Source organism: Gadus chalcogrammus, chromosome 4 (genome assembly GCF_026213295.1).
Source record: "Gadus chalcogrammus isolate NIFS_2021 chromosome 4, NIFS_Gcha_1.0, whole genome shotgun sequence".
NCBI lineage: Eukaryota > Metazoa > Chordata > Actinopteri > Gadiformes > Gadidae > Gadus > Gadus chalcogrammus.
In genome coordinates, this window is record NC_079415.1 from 26,301,978 (window position 1) to 26,308,783 (window position 6,806).

The window sequence follows — 6,806 nt, forward strand, 5'->3', positions numbered from 1 at the left end:
ACTATGATTTTAAAACAGTAATAACTCCAGCAATACCTTGAGTCGTGTCCCACAGCGGTCCTTCTCCTCTGAGTGCATCCACAGCTCCACATCCCACCGCACTGGTGGACAGGAAGCGTTGAAATGTGTTTAATAGATAATGTGCAAAAGATGGTTGTCCATCAGTCGGCTGTAATTACGCCGAACATGAACATCGATGTCATTGGCTCTCCTAAACGGATTGCCATCCCTTTTCATTCCCGTTTAATTATCACTCATTTCTGAGCCCCAGTACTGTACTTTCGGGATTTTATTCTATTGTTTTTTTCAACATTTAAAAAGGAAAACCGTTGTGGTCGGATATTTTACAAAATTAAACTTTGTAAGCGAGTTTCCGATACCACAGCGGTGTGCTGCGTTTGGGGCATCGGTCAGGGATTTGATTTCATCATTGGTCCGAGTTTGAAGAAAGTACATTACTTCAGAGTCCGTACTTTCTGGATTTTATTCTATTGTTTTTTTTTACATTTAACAAAAGGAAACCGTTGTGTTCCGACATTTTCCATATAAAAGCGTGCAACTTTGTGAGCATTTTTCTGATATTGCAGCGTTCGGGGTATCAGTCAGGGATTTGCGTTCATCATTGCTGCGAGTTTGGGAAAACTACACCAACGTTTGAGCTTTTCTGTGCTTTCTTTTCATGCAAACAGAGTGGATGTTGCAGACCCAGTTGTTTCACAGCATACGTAAACAACAGCGCTCTCTATGTTCGATAATAACTGCATGTGGTGGTTCCCCAAAAACAACACTTGCATTCTCCAAAAGCAAACGATGAAGACGGGAGTCCCTGTCTGGGTTATCTGGCGGTTTTTGTTTGGTGTTAGGTCATGTTCAATATCATACTTTATTAAATCTAACTACTGCACATGAGCTTGTTTGTGCATTGGCATTGATGACAATGCCAGGGACAGCATAGGAAAGTCTGCTAGTTATGCTTTCACTTTTCCTACTCATTCTCTCTCTTGCTCTCTCTCTTTCTCTCTCTCTCTCTCTCTCTCTCTCTCTCTCTCTCTCTCTCTCTCTCTCTCTATCCTATTTATCTCTCTTGCTCTTGCTTTCTCTCTTGCTCTCTATCCTGTCCTCTCTCTCTGTCTCTCTCTGACTCTAAGAGGGGTAAGTGATTATATGTTTCGCCGATGCATATGAGAACCCTTTGATACCCACCAAAACACATTGAGACGCGCGTAGCAACAGCAGTTTTATTTCTTTGTTCTTTTTTCATTTTTTTTCAGCGGGAAAGGAGGGGGAGAGTGTGTGTGTGTGGGGGGGGGGTGATGGCTGATTAGGAGGGCACACGGCCTCCCTCTCTCTGGCTAGCCGCAGTCGTGGGGGGGGTTGGGGGGGGAACACCGCTCATTACGCAGGCTTCTCTAGAAATAGGCTAATTCGCAGCGCCGCGCGGGGCCACGTGGCGCCCGTAGGTGTAATCATATCATTCTAAATCACCGGTCAGCCCCGCGGCCGGTCCCGCTGCGGGCCTGCCACCGGTCAGCGGGCGGCGGCGGGCGACTGCGGACCCGAACTGATTAAAAACGCTGCGGCGCCGGAAGAGAGCTGAGTGAGACCCGACGACGAGGGCGAAGACAACGGCGGCTACGGCGGCCATGACGACCGCGCAAATTCGTCCTTAGACTCCACGGCGTTGGACCAGAGAGAGACCGCCGTTTCCCCCGTCAAGGTGCACACAAGGGAAGCCCGCGGTGTGAACGGGGAACGGAGGGGGGGTTATCCGGATCGGCCCCCGAGGGCCCGAACCGTTTTGATGTATTTGAACGGCCCAGCCCTTTTCTTTCCTTTTTTTTTTTTGTTGTAAATTAGCCCTGGCGGTGTCAGGGCATGCATGTTTCATAAGAGGGGCAGGGAGCAGGGGAGGGGGGGGGGGGGGGGGGGGTTGGGGGGATGAAGCCGACCGAGTGCTCCCATCACTAATACGTGACTGTCCCCGTTGATTAGATTAGAGGACAACCAACCCCCCCCCCTCTTCCATGCTTCTTCTTCTCTTCTTCTTCCTTTTTTTTTGTACAAGAAAATATCTGTTCTAATTATGCGTGTGTGGGGGTCTACTTTACCACACAACGGAGACAAAAGGGTCATTTAATTTAAGGAGAAATAATGCCTTTCCTTTTTCTTCCTTTTAATCCTTTTTTTATATCGTCTATCTTGCGTCCATCACCAAAATACTCAGGAAAGCAGATTGTGATTTTGTATTCCGCGTCTCTGTCCTGAGAGTGGCGATACTGTATACTGGCCCGGTTGTGATTAGGAATGGTGTACGAGCTCGGAGGCATTAAAGGCCTGAGACTTTTTTTTCTCTCTGCTTTACTCACTGGAAATAGATAATTAGTCCATTGAAGATGGAAAACCTTTATGATGCAACCTTCCATTGGAAAGCAAAGGAATATGTGGTGTTACGTATATATCATTTCTTTAACAAAAAACATTCCCTTTTTTTCCCTTACCCTGCAGGGATTAAGCCTAATGACAGAAGTTAATTATATTAAGACTCATTTTCAAAAACAGTTCATGAACCGCAAATTATACTTAAAATCACTCCGTAATGCTCTTAACGGTAATTAAATTGCTTAATGTCTTAAAGAAAATTAATATGTGGACAAGAGTAATAGGTTGTGGAACTTTTAAGGAATGTTGGTTAACTGCATGTTTTCCGGAATGTGTGTGATTTATGTTGAATTACTGATGCATCTTATCGTATTTTTTTTTAAATCCAGCATAAGTTTATTTCCGGTTCAGTTATTGATTGTTTAATAGGTATCCTGCCAAATTGTACCACCTGAAAAAACAAAAAAGCCAATAGTATGTGTATTCTTGAAACTATTATACAGACAGTTTGGAGTTAATATTTATCATTCTAGATACAGTTTAATCAAAATCAAGAAACAACGAAGATGTCGAGGCACCAACATCCCAGTTTCTGCTATAACAGGGAGGTTTAGAATCAATTTAGGTGTAGAAATACAAGAAACATACTCCACTGTTTACTGTAACACAGAAGACACAGTACAGTTTTCAACGCATCTTCCTGCAAACTAACCCTCCACTAAACCTCAAATAAGTTGTCCCCCCCCCTTCCCCGACATTCAACTCTGCATTTTTTAAGCATTCATGAGGGATGTGGGGGAAAGGGGAGAAGCACGTGCATTTGTCTGAATGTAATTAGGTGTATTTGTTCCATGAGTTTTATTTAATGATTGCCTTATTTCTGCGGCAGAGGCCAGGACTTTTGAAGCGTAATGATTCTCCACCCAACCAACTTAAAGGTGGGTGAGGGAGGCAGCCAAAAAAAAGACGAAAATCTTTGTCAGTCTCCGGCTTTGAACATGTACAAAAATTTGGTTTGCATGGCTTTTCAGAGATCAAAGAGTCCTACAAAATTATTATTCAGTCATAACTGGTATTTTCAAGTGCTAAAATGCCATTGTTAAAGCACATAGTTGTTTTTTTCACGCTGAATGGAGAGGTTTTCCAAAGCGGTTCCTCTTGTGCCTTTCGTGGCACGCTGCACATATTAAATGTAGCTGCCGCTCCGCGCCGTCCAACTGTACGGGTGTAGAGGTGTGTTGTGTGTGAATGTCTGTGTCTCTCTCTCTCTCTCTCTCTCTCTCTCTCTCTCTCTCTCTCTCTCTCTCTCTCTGTCTCTTACACACACACGCACACGCACACACACACACACACACACACACACACACACACACACCACACACACACACACACGTCCACACACTCACACACAAAGAAGGAAGATGAACACGAAGCGGACACACACACATACGCACACACACACAAACAAACACACTCTCCCACAAGAAAAGCATAAAGACTACACATTTATGTGTCTACATGTGCGCGTGCGTGTGTTTATCAGCATGCACGTCCACACACACACACACACACACACACACGTCTACACTCACAGAGCATGCTCCGTCTCTGACGTGGAGCCAGACCCCCCTTGGTGTTTCTCACTTGTAATCATGTCCAAATCTGCACAGGGAGGCAGGGGCCGGGGAGCGCAGTGTCAGCTCGTGTGGGCGTTGACTTCTTTCTCTCATTTTCCTTTTTCTCCTATTCCCTTCTTCTGTTTCTTTTTCTTCTTCTTCTTCTTCTTCTTCTTCTTCTTCTTCTTCTTCTTCTTCTTCTTCTTCTTCTTCTGCGTCCACTTGCTCAAGGATCCCTCTTCTAATTGCTCCGTCTCCTCCGTTGCCCGGGATCCCAAATAACCCCTGAAAAGTTGGTCTGTGTACGAGTCGAGGAAAGGAAACACACCGACTGGCGAGAACTTACAGGCATCGCTTCATTTGGCAAGTGGAACTCAACCTCCCCCCCCCCCCCAAAGAAAGTGTAAAGGACGGTATACAACACACTCAGTACACACAATACAGAATACAAATGTAGGTTTTAGGAATCAGTGCACCGCATGCACTTGGATCAGTAACTCATGGTAAATATATAGGGAATAGAGAGACATAAAAGAATAGACAATACACTTAATGTCGGTTTGGATTGTGTACACACGCCCTGCACTGGCAAGTGAGTCAGTGTGCATTCTGTCAGCCTACAGTACTGATGGGGGTGCCAAGTGTGTGTGTGTGTGTGTGTGTGTAGATATGTGTATGCAAGCATAGTGTATCTATGTGTGAGTGTAGATCTGCGTGTTCATACACGGTTCTGTGTGTCTATGTGTGTGTGTGTATGTGTGTGTTTGTGTGTGTGTGTGTTTGTGTCTGTGTGAGTGAGTGTATGCGCACGTGGGCATGTGTGTGTGAATTTCTGTAGGTGGCAGGTGCATGTTGGCAGTCTACTATGCTATAAGCAGGGACCAGCCGGGTTGCTAGGAGTGAGATTGTGGCGTGCCTGTGTGTCTGTGTGTGTGTGTGTGTGTGTGTGTGTGTGTGTGTGTGTGTGTGTGTGTGTGTGTGTGTGTGTGTGTGTGTGTGTGTGTGTGTGTGACTCGTAATCCTTCACACCCGCCCGTGGGCAGATCATGGACGCAGGCGGCGGCGTCTGCACCAACTTCGGAATTGGGAGGGGTCACACGTGTGTGGGGGGATGTGGATGTCCCAATACCACCTTTTCACTTCCGTCATGATACCAAAGGCTAGCTGCCGATACCGATATCTATCCGATACTAGCCCTACTATAACAAATAATAATAATAAAAAATATATACATGGAACCACTTTGCTCATGATTGCCATTATGGCACCTTAAAACATCTCAATTAAAGAGCACCTATCATGCTTCTTCGACTTTTATGCCCTATAAACATTGTTATAATGATTTATAGTCATGTTTAACCATACTAAAGTGTCAAATAATGACGAACATGCATTTAGAGGTGTTCCCTGCTGACCGTCTGGGGTGGCTGTGCAGAGCGCTGAACACTAGGGACGCCGGTCGCGATTCACTTGTTCAAATTTCCGGGATTTATCTACGTAGAACAATCCAGATTTTCCATGCATGGTAATGCTACAACATGCTCTTCCGGAAGGTAATCATTAACAACGGAGTGGGGTTGAGGAGGGGGGGCGAGGTGTGCGGAGAAGGACGTACCCGAGAGTTGACAGAAAATGCTGTAAGCAGATGGGAGGAAGAGTTTCACGAAAATCAACATAGTTTTTTGTGCTGTGATTCGTGTCAGGTTGCTCTATAGGAGTCATTAATAATAAATTAAGAGCAGAAAAGTAGCATAAAAGGAGATCTTCAAGAAAAGTTGAAAAGAGTTGAACAGAGTTCAAAAGTTTAAATGGAGTAAACAATGTAAACATGCACACATTTAAAAAAAAACATAAATGGTTGGAAACATAAAGTGAGGAGATAAACAAATAGCTAAATGGTTCAAGTTTGAATACATTTGAGATGATATATAGAATAGCTGAGCTGTTACAGCTGATACTTTGTAATGGTTGAATCAAGTGCGTGCGTATCCAATATATGCATGTGTTTCAATCACTTGTAGTAACCAGGAAGTGTTATCGACGTTATTCTTTCACATCTAGTTAATCGACATATTGCTCACAAATTGATAAGGCTTGCAAGGTTGGACTCCTTGTAGTGTCTTTCATATGGCATATCGTTTGTGTAGATATCATGTGATGTAAATTATTTTAGTCTATTCTATTTCTGATGACATGTGTCAAGCTAACAACAGTTATGAATGGTTTATTCTTTCACAAAGTGGACAACACCATGTAAGGTTTTATGATTTTGTAGATAAGATAAAGACTACAAACATGGCCACTTTGCCATTTCCGCTGAAGCCAAGACAGACCAAAGGTTTGGGTAAATTAGAACATGTGGGCGTGGCTTATTTACCATTTCGCCCACTCCCAAAATAAACTGTTTGTTTACCTGTGTTCGAGTGATGCTTTATGAACCACCTCCAGAACGCAGGCTCGTTTGCCTTGTGTCTCTGTTAGAATAAACCACGTGCTGAACATTTACCACTCTCCGAGTCAAACCTAACCCGAGACGACCATACCACAAAGGATCAAAAAAGTTTTTCATCACATGACGTGTAAAAGATTGCTTACATTAGAATTTAGCTTCTACCGGGAGTACATCGGATATGTAAGAGGCAGATAGCCTTTAGCCATATAAAAGGGGGTCCCCACACACAAACGCCAGATTTCTAATAATCATATATCCAATTGATTAAATTAATTAAAACCCATCACTTCATTTTAATCGATTGGACGTCTGCGACGTCCGAAATGGTTAGCTTTTATGATCGCCAAGCTTGTGGCTAT